This window comes from Protopterus annectens, chromosome 1.part1 (assembly GCF_019279795.1).
Source record: "Protopterus annectens isolate FY-2018-M chromosome 1.part1, PAN1.0, whole genome shotgun sequence".
In the NCBI taxonomy this organism is placed as follows: domain Eukaryota; kingdom Metazoa; phylum Chordata; order Ceratodontiformes; family Protopteridae; genus Protopterus; species Protopterus annectens.
This window is the reverse complement of record NC_056726.1, coordinates 450,772,202-450,799,588: the sequence shown is the minus strand read 5'-3', so window position 1 is coordinate 450,799,588 and position 27,387 is coordinate 450,772,202. Positions and strand designations below refer to the sequence as shown.

Genomic DNA, 27,387 nt, shown 5'->3' with positions numbered 1-27,387 from the left:
CTCCTGAGGGAAGATATAAACAGCTTCACAGTCCCCTTCCCTTCCATAGGAACTGGCGCATATGTCCAAACCTACACCAAAGTACTATACAAGCATTTATCTAGCTGCATGGAATCAGGAATACTTGACAGGACAAAGTCATCCTCATCAAGGAAGAGTAAACCTGTCTGGTAGACATCTGCAATAAATAAACTCTATAATAAAAGGAAAAAAGGAAAAAAATTGCTGTCCAGGACCAAGAAGGAGCAGGTGCCTAATTGGAAGCAATCAGTCCTTAGCCTGAACAAGCAAATAAGAGCACTAGTGAAATCCTACAAAGCAAATTTTGAGTCCAAACTGGCCACATCTACAAAAGAGAGCCATAAGGCCTTCTTCACATATGTCCGCAGTCTCAAAGGAACCACTCATATCTGCTCAGAACTGGTGGTCAAGGACACCACATACAAAAAAGCCATAGATATAGCCAACCTGCCGGCAGACAGGTTCACTGAAATCTTCACCCCTCTTTCCCATCAGTAAATCAGGACATCCCCAGAACCTGCCCCCCTCCTCCTCTCTCTAGGGAGCAAGTCATCACTGCCCTCTCAAAGGCAAAAAATACAGCTTTCATGGGACCCGATAACATCCCAGGCTGCATCCTACATGAACTCAGGCAGGAACTTGCAACACTATCAGGCACCCTATTCAGCCAAAGCCTGTGTACAGGCTTCATCCCAGCAGAGTGGAGGATAGCCACCATCATCCCTTTGCACAAAGGTGAAGCGTCCACCAAACCAGGAAATTATAGACCCATCAGTCTAACTAGGCTGATCTGCAAGGCCATGGAGCAGATTGTCATGGACCTCATTAATAAGGACATTGGTAACCTCCAAACACTCGATCCCAAACCGTTTTGTTTCGTCAAGGGGAGGTCATGCCTGCTAAATTTGGTTGATTTTTTGAGACGGTCACCAAAGCCATGGATGATGGAAGACTGTGCACACCACCTACCTTGACTTGGCCAAAGCCTTCAATACTATTCTCCACTTGGGTATAATAGATAAAGTGCCTCAACTAGGCGTCAATTCATATGCTACTAGATTGGTAGCAAACTGGCTTACTGATAGAACTCACCTAGTCAAAGTAGTGGAAGCCACCTCAAGCAGTACACCTGTAACAAAGGGTATACCCCAAGAATCGGTCTTGGGGCCTTTGTTGTTTGGGATATACTTTTCTGAGATGCAGGCCAAAACCAGTGGGCTATGGCTGACCAAGTTTGCGCTGGTGCTGTCATCAATTCCCCCTAGTGATGTGGACATCCTCCAAGAGGATCTCTCCCAAACAAATGACTGGTGCCAGGAACATGGCCTCAAACTGAATGCCAAAAAATATATCATAATTCCCTTTAGGGAAAGTGACAGCCCCACAAATTATCACATTAATAACAAGGTCCTACGCGTGCAATCATTCATGAGGGACTTGGGCTCCCAGGTTGATAGCAAACTGACTTTTGACCACCATATTGCCTCAGTTGTAGGGAAGGCTTTCTATATGTTCCACCTCATTAGTAAGGGTACCTCATCCAGGGACAAGGAGGTCACATCATCCCTGCATTCTTCTAAGACCCATTATTGAGTACAGTGCCCCTTTCAGCATGTACCTCACAAAGCACATGCAGCAGCTGGAGAGACTACAGAGGTTCCTCACCAGAAGAATCCAGGGCCTCAAGCATCTACCCTATACAGATAGATTAAAGGCCCTGTCCCTATACTCAGTCTCAGACTCCTCAGAAGTGACTTCTGTCTGGCATACAAAGCAACGTAGAAAGCCAAACAGTCCACGGATTCCTTGCACCAGCAAACAAACAAAGTAGCCATTGTCTGAATGCAAATTTATTATTGTTTACAAGCGTTTTCGCCACTAAATAACGTGGCTTCCTCAGAGAAAGTTGTTTACAACAATGACTTTTGCACACTCTTGTTATAAATAATTCAAAAAGGAAATGATGTCACACCATTAAAAACTCATTATATTCACATTCACTTTAAATTTATATTATATAAATCTTAATGCAAAGTGTATGTAAACTAGTACTGTCATATTTCCACAAAACAAATTCAGGAATCAAATATAAAAAATATAAAAATACATGCGTATATTGAAAATTTTAACAAGAAAAATTCAAACTAGTTCCATTACTCTAATTACTACTGCATTCTTTACAGTCCTTTATTTTATTATACCTGTTCAGAACTAATAAAACTATTTTGTCAAGTGTATACCCTCGACAATAATATTAAGTGTAGACGTATACATAAAATCATAAAAATATTTAAAAATGTGGTTCTGTACTTAATAACCCCTGGCTCACTTGAATAAGAGTACCCAATGACACTCATTAAGTAAACTAAATCAGTGGACCAGATACATATTAATACCCCTGACTAAAATTACATATCAATACTAAATGCGCCGTAATATATGAACAAAGTACCCTACCTCAAATAACTCCTCATTTTCAATACTGCAGAAATATTGCAGTTTTCATTGAGACCCGGATGGAGAAAGGCATCCGTTCTCAATTGCCACTCCAACTCACGTGTTTCCAAAAGTAGAGGTATAGGTCCCCCACGAATGTTAGTTTGTACTTGATCAATAGCCATAAATGAAAAACTGTGGCCTGGAAAGTTGTCTGTGTGCTTTGCTAATGCATTAACATCCTTCCTCTTCTTAATAGCGTACATATGCTCATAGACACGATCACATAATCTACGGTCGGTCTTACCTATATAAAAGGAAGGGCAACACTCGCAAAAAGCCACATATACAATAGATCTACTCTCACAGTTCAACGGAAATTGAATTGTGTACTTCTTATCCCTTATTTTGTAGGTTTGACCCGTCCTCACTTTATGGCACCAATTACAAAAACCACATGGATACATACCAGTTCGTTTATTAAAACCTTTACTTGAAAAATCCCTTTGTAAGAGTTCTTTGAGGTTATTGTTCCTTTTAAAAACAAAATTGGGAACCAATCCTAATTTCTCTGTTAGTCCTGGACTACTCAAGATAAAATGCCAGTTCTTCCGTATTGTTGAAATTATAGCCCTAGAATTAAGGCTATAAGTAGTGACGTAACTTACTGAAAAGTCACGTCCATTTTCGATGCTAATATTACCCCGTGATGGATCAATATTACCAACAGGTAATGGTGACACATCTAGGTTAGAAGAGTCCAATCTTAGTTGGCCTTGGGAAAGAATGGGTTTGTAAAATCCACTCATCCTCTTTGCTGCAACCTCAGAAATTAACTCATCAACAAGGTGTTTTGGGTAACCCCTATTGAGGAACATGTTACACAGCAAATCACACTCACTCCAGAAGTCAACCAAATTACTGCACATTCTCCCTGCCCTGACCAACTGACCCTTTACAATAGATCTCTTTTGTTTGAGGGGGTGGTGACTCGAAAAGTGCAGGAAAGAATTGCAGTATGTCGGTTTTCTATATACACTTGATGTGTAAGTGTTCGTACTGGCATCCTTCCGTAGTTTCACATCCAGGTAGTCTATGTCAGATACCGAAAACTTAAACGTGAATTTCAAAAATTCCGTTGTACTGTTCATTGAATGGACAAATTGGCCAGCTTCAATACTACTACCTCGGAACAGGATGAAGATGTCGTCAAGAAATCTCGTATAGAATTGTACAAAGCCCATCAGGTCTGGTGAAGAGAAAAGGAAATTCTTTTCCCAATAACCCATAAACAAATTAGCCACAGATGCTCCACAAGGGGAGCCCATGGCCACCCCTTGTTTCTGCAAAAAGAATTTTTTATCAAACAAAAAATAGTTGGATGACAGGACAATATCCAGAATCTCAGTAACAAGGTCTACTTCAATTTTTGGAGCTCCAAAGTCTGTAAGTAAAAGAGCTAACCATTCCAAAGCTTCCTGGTGTGGAATGGAAGTATATAAGTCCACTACATCGATAGTGAGAAAGTTATTTTCACCATCGAATAGTAGTCCATTAACACTTTCCAAAAAAGACCAAGAGTCTTTACATACTCCAGGAAGACATTTCAAATATTTTGACAAAATTTTGTCCACCAGTTTGGCACTTGGATACGTCATAGAGGACCTTCCGTCCACAAGGGCCCTCATTGGTGGATTATTGACATCCTTGTGGACCTTAGGTATGCCAAACATTACGGGAATTTTTGGTAAAGTGATATCTATATAATTATAGGTATCGCGATCTATCTTTCTTTCCAAAAATAAGTCACGGAAAAGACCTCTCATCCTGTTATGAATTCGATGTATTTCGTTAATGGATGCTTCAGTATAGGCAGGTGTCGCCAAAACAGATAACATTTTCTCTATGTACCTAGAGTTGTCCAAAATGACTAAGCCACCTCCCTTGTCAGGTTTAATTAACCTGACAGGGTAGTGGCAAAGTTCATCCAAAAGTAAGGCCTGTTCTTTGGTGGTATTGTATCCTATAGGCTCTGCTCTACTCTGGTGTTCCTTAAACAAGTGCCTAAAATCAACCTCACAAACATTCTCAAATAACTGTAGAGAAGGATGAAGAGGTGGATTGGATACACTAGGCAACTTTAAGGTAGCCTGAGGTGCTACCACTTCGTTGTTAAAAAGTATCTTAAGATTGAGTTTCCGAACAAAGCACTTTAACTCGATAATCTCCTTTGGTATGTCCCCAAATCTACTCGGTACAAATGTGTAGCCATAAGCGAGAAGCTCAACCAATTCATCCCTTAATGGAAACTCTGTGAAATTGTAAATCTTAAAGTCTCCCTTTTGGTTTAAAATTATTGTTGGAGCATCCTGCGCTTGATAAGAACTCATTGCACTTACTTCACCATCATTACCAACATCAATAGAGCCTAAGAAATCATTGCCAACATCAGTAGAACTTAGGACAATCAATTCCGATTCATCCTCTTGTTGGAATGTTGGCGGTAATTGCGTTTGCCTAAAAAATTATTATTACCATTACCTTTATTATTTTGGGTGTTTTAATTACCTGGATTGTTTTTCTTAAGCCCTTTAATTCTATCACTGCGTCTAGGCCCTGTCTCTTCATCAACAAAGTTTTCCTCATCTAATTGGATGTCATCCAACTCCAAGTTCACAACCGAACCTGGTTGTCCCTGATTAATCCTGGTATTAGACTTCCTAAAATCTGGATGTTGAAGTCTAGGGTATGCGCTGTTTTCCTGGTAGGCTAATCTGTCCCTAACCAGTTTTTTGTTTTTGTTCGATTTTAATTTAACAAGTAGTGCATCAATGCTTGACAAGGTACGATCATAATCAAACCTATACCTTGAAAAGTTCAAGTCTGCTTTTATCTCCTTATCTAAAACATCAATTTCATTCAACAACACACCAACATGCTGGTTATAGTGCTTAATAATCAATTCCAACAACTGCACACCCTGTTGTTGGAATAACTCTCTCAGTTCTGTATAAAAACTAATGTCATTCAATAAACCAGATGGAGAGAAGTTGCTCCGTAAACCCTTTGGGACTAACTTCTCTTGAATACATTGTTTAAAATAAATAATCTCAAGTTGCAATTTCTTCAGTTTGAGAATTTTGTTGTCAAAAGTTTTAAGCTTGTCTGCTAAGAACTCGTTACTTGAGTCATTTGTGTCAGACCTCATTGTTCCAGAACTCTGCTGAGAAAACTGGAAAATATCTGTATTTGCCATCCATTCAGATAAAATGAATGGTCCGCCTGTATTACTAACTTGTCCAACATTAGATGCAGTATTACCAGCAGAGCGCGTACGTTGAGTAGAGCTGACAGTTTCAACATTCAAACTTGAATGAACCACTACATCGCTAAAGGAACGCCCTCCTTGGTTGGTCGGGCCCACTCTAGCGTTAGAGAGTAAACCACAGTTAGAACCAGTACCTGTTTCAGAATCCAATCCGACACCTCCTTTATTTTGTAAAACAGGGAGTTGAGCTGCAGGTAATGATAAACCTGGACCGCCAATAGAACCAGGAAGTTGAGCTGCAGGAATCGATAAACCAGAACCCCCAATAGAACCATTGGACCCATTACTGCATCGAACCGTGCCGGTGGTTAGAGCCATAGAACAACTCCTGTTAACATCCCTTCCTTCTAGTATATCAAAGCGTGCATTCAGCTGGTCGAGTCTTTGTGATAGCGAAACCAGCAAGGCAGGAACATCTAAAGAGTGATTTTGATTCACCTCAGGTGCACCTGAATAAGTAAATAGTCGAGGAGTGCTGGGGCTGACAGGACTATCCGTGGCCATAATAACAAACAGTTGAAAAACTTAAATGTACCAAACCAACGTAGAAAGCCAAACAGTCCACGGATTCCTTGCACCTTGGATTTCTTGACGACATCTTCATCCTGTTCCGAGGTAGTAGTATTGAAGCTGGCCAATTTGTCCATTCATTGAACAGTACAACGGAATTTTTGAAATTCACGTTTAAGTTTTCGGTATCTGACATAGACTACCTGGATGTAAAACTACGGAAGGATGCCAGTACGAACACTTACACATCAAGTGTATATAGAAAACCGACATACTGCAATTCTTTCCTGCACTTTTCGAGTCACCACCCCCTCAAACAAAAGAGATCTATTGTAAAGGGTCAGTTGGTCAGGGCAGGGAGAATGTGCAGTAATTTGGTTGACTTCCGGAGTGAGTGTGATTTGCTGTGTAACATGTTCCTCAATAGGGGTTACCCAAAACACCTTGTTGATGAGTTAATTTCTGAGGTTGCAGCAAAGAGGATGAGTGGATTTTACAAACCCATTCTTTCCCAAGGCCAACTAAGATTGGACTCTTCTAACCTAGATGTGTCACCATTACCTGTTGGTAATATTGATCCATCACGGGGTAATATTAGCATCGAAAATGGACGTGACTTTTTAGTAAGTTACGTCACTACTTATAGCCTTAATTCTAGGGCTATAATTTCAACAATACGGAAGAACTGGCAATTTATCTTGAGTAGTCCAGGACTAACAGAGAAATTAGGATTGGTTCCCAATTTTGTTTTTAAAAGGAACAATAACCTCAAAGAACTCTTACAAAGGGATTTTTCAAGTAAAGGTTTTAATAAACGAACTGGTATGTATCCATGTGGTTTTTGTAATTGGTGCCATAAAGTGAGGACGGGTCAAACCTACAAAATAAGGGATAAGAAGTACACAATTCAATTTCCGTTGAACTGTGAGAGTAGATCTATTGTATATGTGGCTTTTTGCGAGTGTTGCCCTTCCTTTTATATAGGTAAGACCGACCGTAGATTACGTGATCGTGTCTATGAGTATATGTACGCTATTAAGAAGAGGAAGGATGTTAATGCATTAGCAAAGCACACAGACAACTTTCCAGGCCACAGTTTTTCATTTATGGCTATTGATCAAGTACAAACTAACATTCGTGGGGGACCTATACCTCTACTTTTGGAAACACGTGAGTTGGAGTGGCAATTGAGAACGGATGCCTTTCGCCATCCGGGTCTCAATGAAAACTGCAATATTTCTGCAGTATTGAAAATGAGGAGTTATTTGAGGTAGGGTACTTTGTTCATATATTACGGCGCATTTAGTATTGATATGTAATTTTAGTCAGGGGTATTAATATGTACCTGGTCCACTGATTTAGTTTACTTAATGAGTGTCATTGGGTACTCTTATTCAAGTGAGCCAGGGGTTATTAAGTACAGAACCACATTTTTAAATATTTTTATGATTTTATGTATACTTCTACACTTAATATTATTGTCGAGGGTATATACTTGACAAAATAGTTTTATTAGTTCTGAACAGGTATAATAAAATAAAGGACTGTAAAGAATGCAGTAGTAATTAGAGTAATGGAACTAGTTTGAATTTTTCTTGTTAAAATTGTCAATATACGCATGTATTTTTATATTTTTTATATTTGATTCCTGAATTTGTTTTGTGGAAATATGACAGTACTAGTTTACATACACTTTGCATTAAGATTTATATAATATAAATTTAAAGTGAATGTGAATATAATGAGTTTTTAATGGTGTGACATCATTTCCTTTTTGAATTATTTATAACAAGAGTGTGCAAAAGTCATTGTTGTAAACGACTTTCTCTGAGGAAGCCACGTTATTTAGTGGCGAAAACGCTTGTAAACAATAAATTTGCGTTCAGACAATGGCTACTTTGTTTGTTTGCTGGTGCAAGGAATCCGTGGACTGTTTGGCTTTCTACGTTGGTTTGGTACATTTAAGTTTTTCAACTGTTTGTTATTATGGCCATGGATAGTCCTGTCAGCCCCAGCACTCCTCGACTATTTACTTATTCAGGTGCGCCTGAGGTGAATCAAAATCACTCTTTAGATGTTCCTGCCTTGCTGGTTTCGCTATCACAAAGACTCGACCAGCTGAATGCACGCTTTGATATACTAGAAGGAAGGGATGTTAACAGGAGTTGTTCTATGGCTCTAACCACCGGCACGGTTCGATGCAGTAATGGGTCCAATGGTTCTATTGGGGGTTCTGGTTTATCGATACCTGCAGCTCAACTTCCTGGTTCTATTGGCGGTCCAGGTTTATCATTACCTGCAGCTCAACTCCCTGTTTTACAAAATAAAGGAGGTGTCGGATTGGATTCTGAAACAGGTACTGGTTCTAACTGTGGTTTAGTCTCTAACGCTAGAGTGGGCCCGACCAACCAAGGAGGGCGTTCCTTTAGCGATGTAGTTGTTCATTCAAGTTTGAATGTTGAAACTGTCAGCTCTACTCAACGTACGCGCTCTGCTGGTAATACTGCATCTAATGTTGGACAAGTTAGTAATACAGGCGGACCATTCATTTTATCTGAATGGATGGCAAATACAGATATTTTCCAGTTTTCTCAGCAGAGTTCTGGAACAATGAGGTCTGACACAAATGACTCAAGTAACGAGTTCTTAGCAGACAAGCTTAAAACTTTTGACAACAAAATTCTCAAACTGAAGAAATTGCAACTTGAGATTATTTATTTTAAACAATGTATTCAAGAGAAGTTAGTCCCAAAGGGTTTACGGAGCAACTTCTCTCCATCTGGTTTATTGAATGACATTAGTTTTTATACAGAGCTGAGAGAGTTATTCCAACAACAGGGTGTGCAGTTGTTGGAATTGATTATTAAGCACTATAACCAGCATGTTGGTGTGTTGTTGAATGAAATTGATGTTTTAGATAAGGAGATAAAAGCAGACTTGAACTTTTCAAGGTATAGGTTTGATTATGATCGTACCTTGTCAAGCATTGATGCACTACTTGTTAAATTAAAATCAAACAAAAACAAAAAACTGGTTAGGGACAGATTAGCCTACCAGGAAAACAGCGCATACCCTAGACTTCAACATCCAGATTTTAGGAAGTCTAATACCAGGATTAATCAGGGACAACCAGGTTCCGTTGTGAACTTGGAGTTGGATGACATCCAATTAGATGAGGAAAACTTTGTTGATGAAGAGACAGGGCCTAGACGCAGTGATAGAATTAAAGGGCTTAAGAAAAACAATCCAGGTAATAAAAACACCCAAAATAATAAAGGTAATGGTAATAATAATTTTTTAGGCAAACGCAATTACCGCCAACATTCCAACAAGAGGACGAATCGGAATTGATTGTCCTAAGTTCTACTGATGTTGGCAATGATTTCTTAGGCTCTATTGATGTTGGTAATGATGGTGAAGTAAGTGCAATGAGTTCTTATCAAGCGCAGGATGCTCCAACAATAATTTTAAACCAAAAGGGAGACTTTAAGATTTACAATTTCACAGAGTTTCCATTAAGGGATGAATTGGTTGAGCTTCTCGCTTATGGCTACACATTTGTACCGAGTAGATTTGGGGACATACCAAAGGAGATTATCGAGTTAAAGTGCTTTGTTCGGAAACTCAATCTTAAGATACTTTTTAACAACGAAGTGGTAGCACCTCAGGCTACCTTAAAGTTGCCTAGTGTATTCAATCCACCTCTTCATCCTTCTCTACAGTTATTTGAGAATGTTTGTGAGGTTGATTTTAGGCACTTGTTTAAGGAACACCAGAGTAGAGCAGAGCCTATAGGATACAATACCACCAAAGAACAGGCCTTACTTTTGGATGAACTTTGCCACTACCCTGTCAGGTTAATTAAACCTGACAAGGGAGGTGGCTTAGTCATTTTGGACAACTCTAGGTACATAGAGAAAATGTTATCTGTTTTGGCGACACCTGCCTATACTGAAGCATCCATTAACGAAATACATCGAACTCATAACAGGATGAGAGGTCTTTTCTGTGACTTATTTTTGGAAGGAAAGATAGATCATGATACCTATAATTATATAGATATCACTTTACCAAAAATTCCCGTAATGTTTGGCATACCTAAGGTCCACAAGGATGTCAATAATCCACCAATGAGGGCCCTTGTGGACGGAAGGTCCTCTATGACGTATCCAAGTGCCAAACTGGTGGACAAAATTTTGTCAAAATATTTGAAATGTCTTCCTGGAGTATGTAAAGACTCTTGGTCTTTTTTGGAAAGTGTTAATGGACTACTATTCGATGGTGAAAATAACTTTCTCACTATCGATGTAGTGGACTTATATACTTCCATTCCACACCAGGAAGCTTTGGAATGGTTAGCTCTTTTACTTACAGATTTTGGAGCTCCAAAAATTGAAGTAGACCTTGTTACTGAGATTCTGGATATTGTCCTGTCATCCAACTATTTTTTGTTTGATAAAAAATTCTTTTTGCAGAAACAAGGGGTGGCCATGGGCTCCCCTTGTGGAGCATCTGTGGCTAATTTTTTTATGGGTTATTGGGAAAAGAATTTCCTTTTCTCTTCACCAGACCTGATGGGCTTTGTACAATTCTATACGAGATTTCTTGATGACATCTTCATCCTGTTCCGAGGTAGTAGTATTGAAGCTGGCCAATTTGTCCATTCATTGAACAGTACAACGGAATTTTTGAAATTCACGTTTAAGTTTTCGGTATCTGACATAGACTACCTGGATGTGAAACTACGGAAGGATGCCAGTACGAACACTTACACATCAAGTGTATATAGAAAACCGACATACTGCAATTCTTTCCTGCACTTTTCGAGTCACCACCCCCTCAAACAAAAGAGATCTATTGTAAAGGGTCAGTTGGTCAGGGCAGGGAGAATGTGCAGTAATTTGGTTGACTTCCGGAGTGAGTGTGATTTGCTGTGTAACATGTTCCTCAATAGGGGTTACCCAAAACACCTTGTTGATGAGTTAATTTCTGAGGTTGCAGCAAAGAGGATGAGTGGATTTTACAAACCCATTCTTTCCCAAGGCCAACTAAGATTGGACTCTTCTAACCTAGATGTGTCACCATTACCTGTTGGTAATATTGATCCATCACGGGGTAATATTAGCATCGAAAATGGACGTGACTTTTCAGTACGTTACGTCACTACTTATAGCCTTAATTCTAGGGCTATAATTTCAACAATACGGAAGAACTGGCATTTTATCTTGAGTAGTCCAGGACTAACAGAGAAATTAGGATTGGTTCCCAATTTTGTTTTTAAAAGGAACAATAACCTCAAAGAACTCTTACAAAGGGATTTTTCAAGTAAAGGTTTTAATAAACAAACTGGTATGTATCCATGTGGTTTTTGTAATTGGTGCCATAAAGTGAGGACGGGTCAAACCTACAAAATAAGGGATAAGAAGTACACAATTCAATTTCCGTTGAACTGTGAGAGTAGATCTATTATATATGTGGCTTTTTGCGAGTGTTGCCCTTCCTTTTATATAGGTAAGACCGACCGTAGATTACGTGATCGTGTCTATGAGCATATGTACGCTATTAAGAAGAGGAAGGATGTTAATGCATTAGCAAAGCACACAGACAACTTTCCAGGCCACAGTTTTTCATTTATGGCTATTGATCAAGTACAAACTAACATTCGTGGGGGACCTATACCTCTACTTTTGGAAACACGTGAGTTGGAGTGGCAATTGAGAACGGATGCCTTTCGCCATCCGGGTCTCAATGAAAACTGCAATATTTCTGCAGTATTGAAAATGAGGAGTTATTTGAGGTAGGGTACTTTGTTCATATATTACGGCGCATTTAGTATTGATATGTAATTTTAGTCAGGGGTATTAATATGTACCTGGTCCACTGATTTAGTTTACTTAATGAGTGTCATTGGGTACTCTTATTCAAGTGAGCCAGGGGTTAAGTACAGAACCACATTTTTAAATATTTTTATGATTTTATGTATACTTCTACACTTAATATTATTGTCGAGGGTATATACTTGACAAAATAGTTTTATTAGTTCTGAACAGGTATAATAAAATAAAGGACTGTAAAGAATGCAGTAGTAATTAGAGTAATGGAACTAGTTTGAATTTTTCTTGTTAAAATTGTCAATATACGCATGTATTTTTATATTTTTTATATTTGATTCCTGAATTTGTTTTGTGGAAATATGACCGTACTAGTTTACATACACTTTGCATTAAGATTTATATAATATAAATTTAAAGTGAATGTGAATATAATGAGTTTTTAATGGTGTGACATCATTTCCTTTTTGAATTATTTATAACAAGAGTGTGCAAAAGTCATTGTTGTAAACGACTTTCTCTGAGGAAGCCACGTTATTTAGTGGCGAAAACGCTTGTAAACAATAATAAATTTGCATTCAGACAACGGCTACTTTGTTTGTTTGCTGGTGCAAGGAATCCGTGGACTGTTTGGCTTTCTACGTTGGTTTGGTACATTTAAGTTTTTCAACTGGCATACAAAGCAGTCTCAGACCCCACCTTAATGGGAGTGCTGCATATCTGCAAGTCAAGCTCCACTCGAGTAACCTGCACGTGCAACCTCAACCTGGTCTGTGACATCAGTAGGACTTGTTGACAGGACAGATTTGTGTACCAGAGACTCCCCTTCTGTGGAATAGACTCCCTCTCCATGTCAAGCAAAGTACCTCATTAACCCTTTTTAAACGCAACCTGGATAACCGAATGGGGAACAGAAAATATACCCCTTCGGATTCCACCTGTGTCACTGCTGGACAGGGACATTGAGTGCTGACTTGTCTAAACATGGGCTAAATTCTTGGCTAGGCTTATAAGAGCCTCAGGGCCAATAGCCTAATAACTTCCTATGATCCTGTGATCCATTCCAAAAGGTCAACTTCTGTTAGCTTCTATTTACGTTGCTAGCTCTGAACTCCATAGAACAAGACGCTCTAAAAGAAAAGGGACGCATGATATTATTCAAGACTATACCTTGTTCCAAGAAAAGAAAGAACTTGGATGTCTATCTTGGATTTTTCTAGACTAAACAAGTTCATGCTGGTTCCCAAGTTCAAAATGTTAATCCTTTGTAAGCTTTTGCTCATGCTGTGATTCAACTAAAAACTCTACCAGAGCAGGTCTTTCACTTAGGATTTCCCTATCCTGTTCTCTGATATCAACCCTGATAGGGAAGGCAGTCTTTAGCCTGCAGTCCAAATATCTTCTTGACCTTTTCTCATTCTATGATTGTTCCCTCTCTAATTATTTGCTCCCAATACCTTGGTTCCTTTGCCAGTTTTCTCCACTAAATTCCAGCCCCCTCTTGCCTAATCTTTGTACCCCTGACTGCGGTCATCCTTATTGGCAAACTCTCCTTTCTCCATTCCTATGTTGGCTTAGTTCTTAGAATACTTTCTGCTACTTTATGAATCTAACATTCTGTATGGCTCTTATTATTCTCCTTAAGCATCTGCATCTAAAATCCCACTCTGTCCTTATTTCTTGAATCCTCTCCCCATTTCATTGTCATTCCTTTCCATTTTGAATTATAGATTTCTGCTTTTGTGATGTGTATATGAACATTAACTGTGTTAATTGTGTTCTATTGGAATGATCATATTATCTCACTTGACCCTTGCCCTCTTCCTCTCATTGATAAATTCCTCCAAGTCTTTATTAATTATTGTCCACAACGTCTCTTCTGGTTGATAAAAGTATGTCAGAACTGTAAATAAAACTAAAGTGACTAAAAACATTTTCATTGCTTGTATCTTGCTGTCTATATCCATAAACAAGAGTTTTTGGTTTCTCAGTTTTTGTATTATGTTTTGCTAAGTCTCTTGCTACACATCCTTAGCTGCCATACCAGAATTCTTTTTAATCCATACTCCTGAATACTTCATTTTATTGTCTCCCCATAAATATGGGTATTGCTAAACCAATTCATGTGTGGGTACATAAATTGCAACTCTAACCTTTGTTTTATCTTCATTAATGTTGTATCCCAAAAAGATGTGAAAGGGTCTCAAAATGTTCCAGAACACTGAAATATCCTTTTCTGGTTTTATCAGGTACAAAATATCATCTGCAAATAAAGCTAATATCTTTTTTGATTGGCGCATACCAATTATATATCTGAATTTCTGAGTCACTTACTTTCTTTGCCAATGGCTTTAAGTATAAAGCAAATATCAAAGAGGAAGAGGACACCCATGCCTGGTTCCTCTAGTCAGACACATCTTATCATCGAGGAACCCTCTGACTCAATTCTTGGCTCTGATCCTTCAAATATTCTCCTAATTAACATTATTATTGTGTTGGGAATTCAGATGCTTCCATTGCCTTACTCATAAAATCCCAGCTTACTCTGTTAAATGATTTAGTACTGCGGTGGTGGTGCTGCGGTAGCGTTGTCGCCTCACAGTTAGATGTTGCCCTTTCGATTCTCAGTTAGAGCATCTTCTGTGTGGCAACATGCATGAATGGGCATTCCTTCGCTGAAGGTTGTGCGTTGGGCCCGGCAAGCCAGTACGTAAAAATCTACTGCCAATCATTAGCGGACCGGAGTTCCGCTGTGACAACCCCTAACCTGGAAAAGCTGAAAGACACAAACAAACTCTCTTAAATGCTTTCTCTGCATCAAGACCCAGTAACAGCAGTATTTTCTTATATTCCATCTGAATCATCATTGCTCTGTTAAGGTTGTCAGATGTTTGGTTCCCCTCCACAAAACCACATTGATCCATATTAATCAGTTTTGGCAATACCGTTGCCATTCTTTTAGCTATTGTAAACATAAACACTTTATAATCATGGTTTAAAATTGAAATGGACCTATATAAATCTGGGTCTGATGGGTTTTTGTCATATGTAGGTATTACAGCCACCACAGCTTTCTTCCAGGATGTTGGTGCTTCTCCTCCTTTTAAACTACTGTTAAACAAAACCCTCTAAATCTTTGTCACTTTCTTCCCTCCTAGCTTTGAAACTTCCACAGGAATACCATCTATTCTTGGAGAATGTTGTGCCTATTGATTATGCATCACTGTTCTTATTCCTGCCTCCTCCTATCTTAACTGTTAATAGTTGAGCCTTATCTACCTCTAAACTTGGCATACTTAAGTCTTATATAGATATTTACATTTGTGGTGTTTCTTGATGATTTCCACATTTCTGTGCTTTGTAAAAATTTTCATGTAATTTTCAAAATATCTCCAATACCTGTACAGAAAATGTAGATGTTCTTCGTGTTTCATTGTTGCAGTCATTATATTTGGGTTATCTGCTTGCAGGTAGCCATCAGTCGGCCTGATTAACAAAGTCTTGGTACCTGCGTAGGTTGCTATCCCTTTCTCCATGACGTCAGGTCGTCAGGGGTATAAAACATGCAGCCGATGCCATTACATCAGTCTTTCTTGCTGTGCGGTGCCCGAAGCAGAAGCAGTTCGCAAGTGCTGATCGGCCGACTCCTGAAATTTTCGTTTTCGAGTTTCAGAACCAAAGTCTTCAACTAAAGCTAAGTACCCCGTTGGGGAAACTTTTTCTTGCTCCTTACCGATGTCAGTAAAAGTTAATAATTGCATTACTTGTGGAAAGCAAATACCTCATAAAGATTTTCATTCGTACTGTTTTCCTTGCTTAGGACCTGACCACGACGTACCTTGTTGTCGTCGGTATATTTTCACCTCTAAATATTTTGGTTCTCGGGTTTAATTACCCTGAAATGTCATTGATCAGCCATCTGACTACTGGGATTCCGAAAAAAATGCAAAGATAAAGACAGAGACAGGCCGCCGAGGTCCAAAACTGCCAACGACGCTTCTCCTAAGCCAGTCGCCAGTTCGCCCGTACTCAGTGAGGTGCTTTTGCAGCCCCTGATACTCACTACTTCTGATTTGCAGGCCTCTACTGAGACCCATTCGGAGTCTGGTATGCTGTGAGATGCTTCAACTATGGAACCCGTGGATGTCTCTACCTTGGATGGGTCCGGAGCCACTGTGCAGGCACCGGCTTCTGAGGGTGTATTCAGGCCTACGGACTTGCATATTAAACCAATGCCTCCTTCTTCACTTAAGCCTAAATCTCGAACCATGCCTAAAAAAACGATGCCCAGGCCACATGTTCAGGCCTCTATGCATAAAAAACAAATTATAAGAGTGGCTGAAGATCTAATAACTCTAATCTGGGGTAGCCAGCCGCCCCACCCCCTTCTAAGAGGCCTAGGACTGAAGTGGTTTATGAATCTTCTGATCAGGATTCTGTTTTTTCTGATTCTTCTGATGATCTGGATTTGCCCTTATCTACTTATTAGGATTCTGATGCAGAGGACTTCATTCCCTCTGCTTCCCCTCCAGAGGATTTTTCTTTTGGGGAAACCTTACATACATTAAGGGAGCATTTCCACTGAGAAAGCCAGGATTTTTCTGATTCAAAAATGAGGCTTAGGGATTTCTTACTCCTACCTCAGCATAGGCCTTTAGCTGTTCCTCCTGTACTAGACATTGTTGATGATGCTTTCTCTGAATCTAGTTTGGCTCCTGATTCCTTGCCTCCTCTCCTCCCAGAAAAGCTGACAAATACTACAGGGTCCCTGAGTCACACAAGTTCCTTTTTAAAAATCCTATTGCGGATCCAGAGACTATTTCACATGAGCCTAAGGGCATTAAAGCTTCTACTGCTAAAAATCCTACCCCTTCTGATAGAGACTCCAGGGTGCTGGATAGATGTGGTAAGAAGGTTTATACTTCTGCAACATTGGCCATTAGGGCTTTAAACTGCCAGTTTCATATGTTAAAGTATCAGCAACATGTTATTGGATTGCTTAAACAGAAAGTTATGTTGATTCCAGACTGTGTAGAAAATAAAGAATTAGAGGATTTAACGCATTCTGCTGAACAAGTTGGAAAACATACTTTGCAATGTGGTTTTGATTCTTTAGAGGCTTCTTGCAGGGCTGCTGTTACTGGGTCTGTGCTCAGAAGGCATGCTTGGCTTTAAGGAGCAATCTTTGCCTGATCATGTTAAAGCTAAATTGTTCATAGGTTCATAGGTTCATACTAGGCTATCTGCCCGAGGGCATTTACAAGCCTAGCCCATCGTTTTGTGGCTTACGCCACCCCTTTAGTATGGGGAACTATACCCATTATTTTGCTGTGCCTCTGTCGAGCAGTGACACTGAGGTAATCCCTGGGGTATATCTGTGATCTCCCATCCATTGGTCAAGATTTCTCTTGAACAAGGCCAGCGAGGTGCTCTGCCTCACATGTACCGGGATTTTGTTCCACAGCATAGGGAGTCTTTGGGTGATGAATCTATCCCTCCAGCACGTCCTATTAATAGCCGTGTCAAGGTTTAAGTCTCCGCCCTTGTGGCTCTGATGGATCTAGATTTTTGAGGTGAAGCATATTCATCAAATTTGGGTTTGACATGGCCTTGTATGTTAGGCAAAGGTCACCTCTGAGCAAGCGGTGGCGACTGAATAGAGCTGGAGTTCTTTCAGTCGGGCAGCATAGGACAGATTTTTGAGACCCTTTATCCTTTTGGTGAGGAACTTTTGTGGCCTCTCCAGCTGCTGCAAGTGTCGGGTCAGATACATTCCGAATGGGGCATTGTACTCAATCATTGGTCTGATGAGTGATGAGTAAAGGGAGACTATGACCTCCCTTGATCTAGATGAGAATCCCTTCATGATAAGGTGGGCAATGTAGAAGGTCTTCCTAACTACTTTAGCTACATGGGTGTCGAATGACAGACTACTATCAACCTAGGTCCCTGATAACTTCTTCTGTGCTCAGTGGATTGCCACCTATTTGGTAGCTAGGGGTAACCTTGTTTTTCCCGAAGGGTATGACTATGCATTTTTTGGCATTTAACTTTAGGCCGTGGCTCTGGCACCAGTTATCAGTTTCTGTGAGACCCTTCTGAAGGATATCTGTATCAGATGTGTTTTCTACTATGGCGCCCAGTTTGCAGTCATCTGCAAACTTTGTCAGCCATAACCCTCCTGTGTTTGCTTGTACTTCGGAAAAGTAGATGCCAAACAAGAGTGGGCCCAGGACTGAGCCCTGTGGGACACCACTTGTGACAGGCTTTGAGTCTGACATGGCGCCAGCAACTCTGACCCTGTGGGTTCTGTCACTCAGCCAGTTTGCAACCCATCTTGTGATGTATGGGTTGACATTTAAGCTGATGAGTTTTTCAATGATACCCGAGTGGGGTATTGTATCGAAGGCCTTAGCCAGATCGAGGTAGGCTGTATGGACTGCCTTTCCTCATCAATGGCTTTGGTGACTGTTTCGAAAAAGTCAACCAAGTTTAAAAGGCATGATCTGCCTTTGACAAAGCCAAACTGGGTTGGATCCAAAGTCTGCAAATTCCCTATGTCTTTATTTATGAGGTCCATTATGATCCTCTCCATGGCTTTGCAGATAAGGCTTGTCAAGCTAATGGGCCGGTAATTTCCAGGGTCGGTGGAGGCACCGCCTTTGTGAAGTGGTACCACAGTTGCAGTGCGCCACTCCTGGAGTGCGTATCCAGAGGTAAGACTTTGATTAAACAGCTGTCCTAGCTGTGGGTTTAATTCATCATTGAGTTCATGGAGCACACAGCCGGGGACACCATCAGGTCCCATGGATGCTGTGTTTTTTGCTTTGGAGAGAGCAGTTCTCACTTGGGCGCTGGAGATGTTTGGGGGGCTGCAGTCGTTTGGTATAGATATCTCTCCTTTTGGGGGGGAGGGCGGGGAGAAGTTTGCACTGAACCTGTCAGCCAGTATGTTGGCAATGTCTGTAGGATCAGTAATCTTCACATCATTTTGAACTAGCTCTGAGCATATCTGGGAGTTTCCTCCCAGGTTTCTAACATAGCTAAAGAAGGCCTTATAAAGCTAAATTGTTGGATGCTCTCTTAAATCAGGACCGCCTGTTTGGCAACAAGGCTGAGGAAGTTCTTAAAAAGATAAAAGATAAAGCTAAATCTATGCACACTGTTAAGATTTCTTACAAGTTCAGCCTCCTAGATTTAGTACGCACTGGCCTTCTAAGAATTGGTCCTTTCCAGCCCCTTCCAGGTCTTCTCAAACCAAACCCAGACACAGCAAAAACCCCAGGTTCCAGTCCCAGGGACACACAGGACTAAGCAGTGGGGGGCCCCCAATTCCAAATCTGGGAGTAATAAGACTCCCTCCTATGGTAAACTGTCTCAATGACTTATTTTTAAAATTTCCAAGAACTTATCAACTGACTGCCCCTTTGGGGGGAAAGATTGCTCTTCATGCAAAGAACTGGGAACTCATTACCCAGGACAAATGGGTTTTAAATATAGTGTCCCAGGGATACAGATTTTACATCCACATGTTGCCAATGCCAAGCTGGTGGCCAGACCTACCCCAAACCAGTGGACAGAGGCCCAAAAACAAGTACTTACTCGCTTAAGCATGAGGGCTATTCAACTGGTACCAGAAGAGGAAAAGGGACAAGGTTTCTACTCGAGACTTTTCCTGTTACCCAGAAAAGACAATTCATGGCGTCTTATCCTGGACCTGTCTACTCTAAACACCTTTTTGGAGATTCCAAAATTCAAGATGCTGACTCTTCACCAATTACTTCCTGTGCTAGGCAAGGATGCCTAGTTGGCAACACCAGATTTAAAGGAAGCATACCTGCACATCCCAATCAGGGAATCTGGCAGAAGATACCTACGCTTCAAAGCAGGCTGCACACACTATCAGTTCTCTGCATTGCCCTTTGGCTTATCTATTGTGCCCATGGTATTCAAAAAGTGCCTAGCTCCAGTTATTGCATTTTGCAGGCAAAGAAATATTCAAATATACCCATACCCGGACGATTGTCTAATTCAGGCAGAAAGCCAGGACATACTTTTGAGTCATCTGGCCTTTTTACAAAGGGTTCTAACGTGTCTCGGGTACACCATAAACGAAAATAAATCACACCTTGTACCATGTCAACAAATTATATTCCTGGGAGCAAGTTTGAATACAACTTCCCAGATGGCTTACCTCATTGCCAGAGAAACAAATTCATTTGACAACCTACTTCAAACAAGTGGCCACAAAAACCCTGCTGTCTGCAAGACAAATACTGCAAGCCTTGGGGTTCATGGCCTCCTACATTCTTCTAATTCCATATGCAAGACTGCATATGAGGAAACTACAGTGGTATCTAAAAAGCGTATGGTGTCAACATTCTCAGGATCTAGAAGCAATGATTCCTATCATACCTTGCCTACGCCTAGAGTTCCTTTGATGGGCAGAGGCCTGCCACCAAAACAAGGGACTACCTTTCACACCACCCCCTGCCACCCAAACCCTAACAACAGATGCATCAGAATATGCATGGGGGGGCTCACCTGGTAGGGAAGTGCATTCAGGGCAAATGGAACCCAAATCAAATGCACCTGCATATCAATCAAAAAGAAATGTTGACTGTACAGAATGCTCTGACAGCCTTCAAGGACCACATTCTTCCAGGACAACTAATGGTAAAGACGGCCAACATCACTGTTATGTGGTACATAAACAAGCAAGGGGATACACATTCTTACCCCCTCTGCAGACTAGCCATGGCATTGAGGAACACAGCCTTGAGCTCCCAAGTACACCTACAAGCTCAATTCTTGTCAGAAAAATTAAATACACTGGCAGACGGACTAAGCAGAAACCTCATGGACCCACATGAGTGTAAACTGGAGCCAAGGATTTTCAGCATGTTGACAAGCAAATGGGGGAGCACAGATATAGACCTGTTTGCCTCTCCCCAGAACTACCAATTGGCCACATTTTGTACAAGGACTCCCCACAAACAAGTCTGGAATGTGGATGCTCTGTCCTTCAGCTGGAAAAACCTATCAGTCTGTGCCTTCCCCCTCTGCCTCTGCTCTCCAAAGTACTACTAAAAATCAAACAGGACAAACCAAGGATGATTTTGATTGCCCCAGACTGACCACGCCAACACTGGTACCCCCTCCTGCACAGTGTGTCACGGTTACCCCCATGGCACCTGCCTCAGACTCCTTCACTGTTGTCTCAGCAGGAGAACCAGATTCTGCACTTTCAGCTTCTAACACTGAACCATGCAGCCTGGCTAATTACATAATCTCTCCTTTACCATCCCTCAGTAAACCTGTGATGGATATCATTTTAGAGGCAAGGAGGCCTACTACTAGAAAATCTTATGCTGAAAAATGGAAAAGATTCAATGCCTGGAAACAATCTCAAGGGATGAGCACAGCAGCACCCAATTTACCTCAGATATTACAATACTTGAGATGCTTCACAAGGGCTTGTCTTTTTCCTCCATTAAAATCCGTGCCTCAGCCATTTCAGCTCATTATAACACAGAACCTCCCTTCTCTCATCCACTGCTCAAGCAGTTCCTCAGCGGGGTCAAAATTTTGAGACCACCCAGGAGAGCTCCAACCCCAGCCTGGGACCTTAACTTTTGTTTTGGAGAAACTCACTCTACCTCCTTTAGATCCAGCTGCTACTGCAGACTTAAAATTTCTTTCCTGGTAAAAAAAACTTTTCTTTTAGCAATCACTTCAGCTAGAAGGGTATCTGAATTACAGGCCTTTATGGCAGTGGAGCCTTTCATAATCTTTCATGCGGACAGGGTGTCCCTCAGAACCAATCCATCCTTCATGCCCAAGGTGGTATCCAGTGTGGCTCTTAATCAGTCCATTCATTTGCCAACCTTCTTTCCCAATCCACAGAACAAAGGGGAACGGATACTGCATTCCTTAGATGTGCACAGACAACTTAGATTGTACTTGGGCAGGACTAAACCTCAAAGGAAATCTGAACAACTGCTGGTGGCATTTGATGCTGGGGCAGAGAGAAAGGCTATTTCAAAGCAAACCATTTCTAAATGGATAGGCCATTACATTAATTTCTGCTGTAAGCACCATGAAAAACCTATCCCCCAGGGGATCAGACCTCACTGCACCAGGGCTGCATCTACCTCTACAGCCTTTCTCAGAGGCGTCCCTACCAGGGACATCCTAGAAGCTGCTACCTGGAGTTCTGTACATACTTTCACCAAGCATTATAATTTGCCAATTTTCTCTAAATCCAGAACTGGCTTTGCCACTGCAGTCTTGCAGAGCCTTATAGCTGATCCTAATGCTATCTAAATTCCTCCTCCCAACCATAGCTTTGGGAATCTACCCAAATGTAATGACTGCAACAGTGAAACACGAAGAACATAGTACAGTTGTGTACACTTACCATAAATGTAGATGTTCGAGTGTATTCACTGTTGCAGTCCTGGTACTTTCCTTTACTATGTTTAAAAGCCTTTTTGGGTGTATTTGCTTTTTTTGTTGGAGGTATATCATTGTAATTTTATATTTAATTGCTTCCCATTAGGGGAGCTTCTGACATCTGGGGCAAGAAAAACTGATATAATGGCATTGGCTGCATGTTTTATACCCCTGATGACCTGAAGTCATGGAAGAAGTGACAGCAACCGACGCAGGACCCAAGACTTTGTTAATCAGGCCAACTGAGGGCTACCTGCAAGCAGATAACCCAAATGTAATGACTGCAACAGAGTGAATACACTCGAACATCTACATTTATGGTAAGTGTACACAACTGTACTTTATTTTTCTTGTTGTAGGCTCCCTAAGTTATTATTGTATGCCCTGTTAAAAAGGTCTCTTGGACAATACCTCTCCTCTTGCTGGCTATGCCCATGCCAAAAATAAGTCTCTCTAAACCCTATCTCCCCTACTCTGTCCCTCTACTTTTTTCCCCAACTCTTTTCCCATCCTACTCCTTCTTGCCAACCTGCACTCTAACCATCCCAGCTGTGCCTACCCCTGATACCTACCCAAAAATTTGATAATACCCTCTCTCGCTATACCCACCTTATTACCACTCCTGAACCTTTCATCCCTGTATTCTTTGTACTCCTTTTCTCCTCTTCAATCCATTGCCCAGCTACCTGTTTAATTTCAGTCTAACTCTTGCATGTATACTATACTGTGTTACCTAAAAATCCATGCCTATTATTGCTGCGGTCTAGCCCTGTAAGCATTCATGTAACTAAATTGCATTTTTGTATATTCTGTAAAGTTTAGCCTTCCTGCCATTTATGTAACTTAAAGTTAATTTCTGTATAATTTGTATGTGGAGCTTTTCTCCCTGGGCCTCCACTGAAAATGGGCTCTCCAAGGCCCAGTGGACTTTCCCGGTAAACAAATGCAATAAATAAATAATAAATAATTAAGTTTGGCAACAACACTTTCTACTTTCAGTTACATAAGTTGCTGTGCTAAACATTTTTGTGTTCTGGAGTCATCAAAAATCAGTTGCTTACCCAACAAGCTTTCTAAACTCTTGCATATTATCCAGATGTTCCCTTATTTTCTGTTTAGCACTCTGCATTTGCACCTCTTTTTGCTTTGTGAAATTCCCCTTATTTTGCAATAATTTATCCTTTTTCAGCACCATCTAAATAATTCCTGTTACATATTAACCATAACTCTTTTTCTTTTATTTCTACCTTGTTTTTAAACTGCACTTTAATTTTATCTACTCACTTTGATGAAATATCTATGTTCCTAATAACTCTTGAATAATTTCAAGTAACTATTCCTGAAATTCTTCTCTTTTTAACAGGTAGGTAGGGGAATGCCTGTGTGTCATTTTTACTTCAATACTCTGCATTTTTATTTTAATTGTTTCTGGTTCATGATCTCAAGTAGATGTTGGATGTATGTTGAAGCTTTCAATTAGATGCACTTGTTCCTGCGAAATATAATTGCTGTCTAGTCTAGCCCAGTTATTGTACTTTGACAGTAATAAGTAAATTCTGTACAAGTTTCTAATACTGAATTTACATTTTCTATATAAAATATTTTCATAAATTCCTTTGAAAATCTGCCCTATTTTGTTATATTTTCCCATCTATGTCCCTCAGATACATCTTCAGTGCAGTGCTGCAAATCAAGTTGCAGTGCCCACTTATTAGTAATATTCCAAGCTGAAAGCTGATAATTTCTGCCCAAATTTTCTTAAGCTCTGTAATAGCAGTTTTTGATGAAATACAAATACATCAAAAACTTGGCATGCTTTATAGACAGAATGCCTACCTCACATCTGTCACTAAAATCACTCTCTCTACTTCCTTCCTTATCCCCTCCCTTCTCTATGGCACCCCACTACTAACTAATCTACAGTTCTCACTAAAAAAACAGCTTACCTCCTGCTATAACAAAATTGCAAGATTCGCCACCAGCCATAAGTCCTCCACTCACCACTGTTTCTCCCTCCATAAACTAAAATGGCTAGAACTTCCTAATCAATTAACTTACACTCAACTAACTCTAGCCCATAAGCTTATTCTAAACCCCTCCCTCTGTCCCTCCCTTTCCTCTGCCTTTAAAATGCACCTACCTAACAGAGTTCTAAGGTCAAATAATCAAAATCTACTGGAAGTGCACAAACCTACTCATCCCCCAGGCAAAAACCTTCTTTCCTTCAGCCTCGCACGCCTCTGGAACTCCCTACCTCCACTCATCCACACCACCTCTAACCACTCTACCTTCAAAAAGTCTCTTTTCTTGCATCTAACATCACAGTGGGAATGCTCTTGCTCCCACCCCACATAACTAACTCAACTTAATATCTTTCAATACCATATTCTATTTTTTTAGCTACTATGTTTGTTCTCTAAACTGTACTAAAGTCTACAATTGCTGTATTACTATCATGTTACTTCTCAATGTATTAGCTGTTATGACTGCTATTCTATATTGGATTAGTTTTTACTTTCATTGTGCCTACATAGTATTAATACTCTCTGTACCTAGATTGTCACTGTCTAATGTTGAATGTTTATTTTGTTTTGGAGCTTTTCTCCCCAGGACTCCATTGAAAACGGGTTCTTTAAGGCCCAATGGACTATCCTGGTAAACCAACTGCAATAAATAAATAAATAAACATGCCTGCATAATGCCTTTCCCTTACCAGAAGCCCCTTAATACCACAAATCTACAATTATCTTTTTCCCTCGTCTATCACTGTTGGAGCTCCTCTACGTGTTAGTATACATACTCCCTGTTTCCTTAATCCCTGATATTCTGCTGAATATCTATCCTGAAATCCTTTCTTTCTTGAATTCCCTCAGCAAGCAATGCCCAAGACTCTCAATATGTATTGCTTGCACCTGTAGTCAGCTTATCTTGATAGAAACATAAGAACAGAATGCAAATCTGCCCTCACTTAACAGACTTTTCAACTCACACTGAACATTTATTTGCTAAGGGAAACCTTTCCATTAGATTCAGTGTTTTCGTATTTTTAAATCCCATATACTTACACCAAAATAACTGTTATTAGATTAAGCTAAGGGCATTAATCCAGACATTCACCTATGTAAAAATAAGAGAAAACATATAAATTATACCCAGGTATGGGTTATTCGTCAGCCCTAGTGATAGGGATGAAATCTCTAGTATTCGGGACAGCCAAGGGCTGCCACAGCAAGGATAGCCAATATTGTTACTGCAACAGTGGACACTCAAAACATCTACATTTATGGTAATTAGACACAACTGTAGTTTATTATTTCCCAAACATAAATTTCAGAATGGGTGAACAGTAGCAGTTGAAAAACAGGACAAGTGCCCTGCCAACAGTGAAATGGTACATCAGGATTATAAACTGTTAACTTTGTTAGACTTAGCCTTCTGGACTTTGTTACATATTTGAGATTCCATGTAAGGTGAGATGTTATATCTGCTGGTAGTGGTGGCAGTGCACACTGTCCACAGCAGCAGAAGTCTGTTTACTATTATTTTATTTCACCGTTAATTACATTTTTCAGGGATAGACTTTCTCATTATAACAGAAGTGATTGCAAAAAGCAGCTGTCTTTATCTTTGGGCAGTGGTTAACTGTATACACTGCCCATAGCAGCTATCCTTTCATGTATTTTACTTTTTTGTGTAATTGTAATTATAGCAATTTTTGTGAGGCTGTCTGTAAATGACCACAGCAAATACATTACTATGAGGTATTATTTCTTAGACTGTTTTTTGATTACAAAGTTGATTGCCAAAAGCATCTGTCTGTCAACAGTGGTAATAGTACACACTGTCTGACTGTGTGTGAACAGTGGTAATAGTACAGACACTGCCTTTGTGAACTGTGGTAATAATACACACTGTCTATGTCTGTCTGCGAGTTGTGGTAATGGTACACACTGTCTGTCTGTGAACAGTGGTCATAGTACACACTGTCTGTGACTGTTTGAACAATGGTCATAGAACACACAATGACTGTCAGTGAACAGAGGTAATAGTACACACTACCCACACTGCCTGTGATGGGGACCACTGTATTCTCTTTCATTTTTATTGGCAAGACATCAGAGTCTTCCTTTAATGGCATCTTACGCTTGCAAAAGTTAATCACCTTTTCAATGCCATTTTTTTCATAAAATTCCTTGACTAATACACATGTAACACTTTGCAGGAAGATCAGCTTCTTGTGATGAAGAGAATACAGTTCAGTGAAGGAGTATAGGTATACCCTCACAAACAGACACACACCATCACTAGAATCCAAATCCTCACCTGGGGTAGTAGTAATATTGCTAAGATATAGGCTTCCTATATTTTGCTGTTCTGGTTATTCTTCTGTGTAGTGCCATACTTCAACATCTGTAAGTTTTTGTTATTTTAAGAACATTTTGCTGCCTTATCATGAATAAGAATATTGCTTAGCTTCTAAGTAACCATTCTAGTCCTTATCTGACCCCAAAGTAAAGTTTCTTTTTTTTTGTCATCCAAGGTTTTTCACTAGTTTGGACTTATTCTTGAAATCATTAGCTGCTGATTGATAAACCATTGAAGAGGATGACATAGAGTACTTGCTGTAATATTAGACCTTTTCTGAGTCATTTGGTATCCTTTCCCTGCCAGCTTAACCTCTTTTTGTATTAGTGACCTGGTCACCTGCACCTCCTGCTACTCTCTCAGAGGTTCTTCCTTAGATTCTTCTCATTAGAGCTTTTTGTTATACGTTTCTGACAGGAAAATAATGAGAATTTGAGACCC

The 27,387-nt window shown here is 40.2% G+C and overlaps 1 protein-coding gene across 3 annotated transcripts in view; it reads left to right on the top strand.

Moving 5' to 3' along the window:
• The window catches only part of TBCE (tubulin folding cofactor E), a 1,152,174-nt gene that overhangs the window by 1,034,229 nt on the left and 90,558 nt on the right, over positions 1–27,387 (top strand). The window lies entirely within an intron of this gene.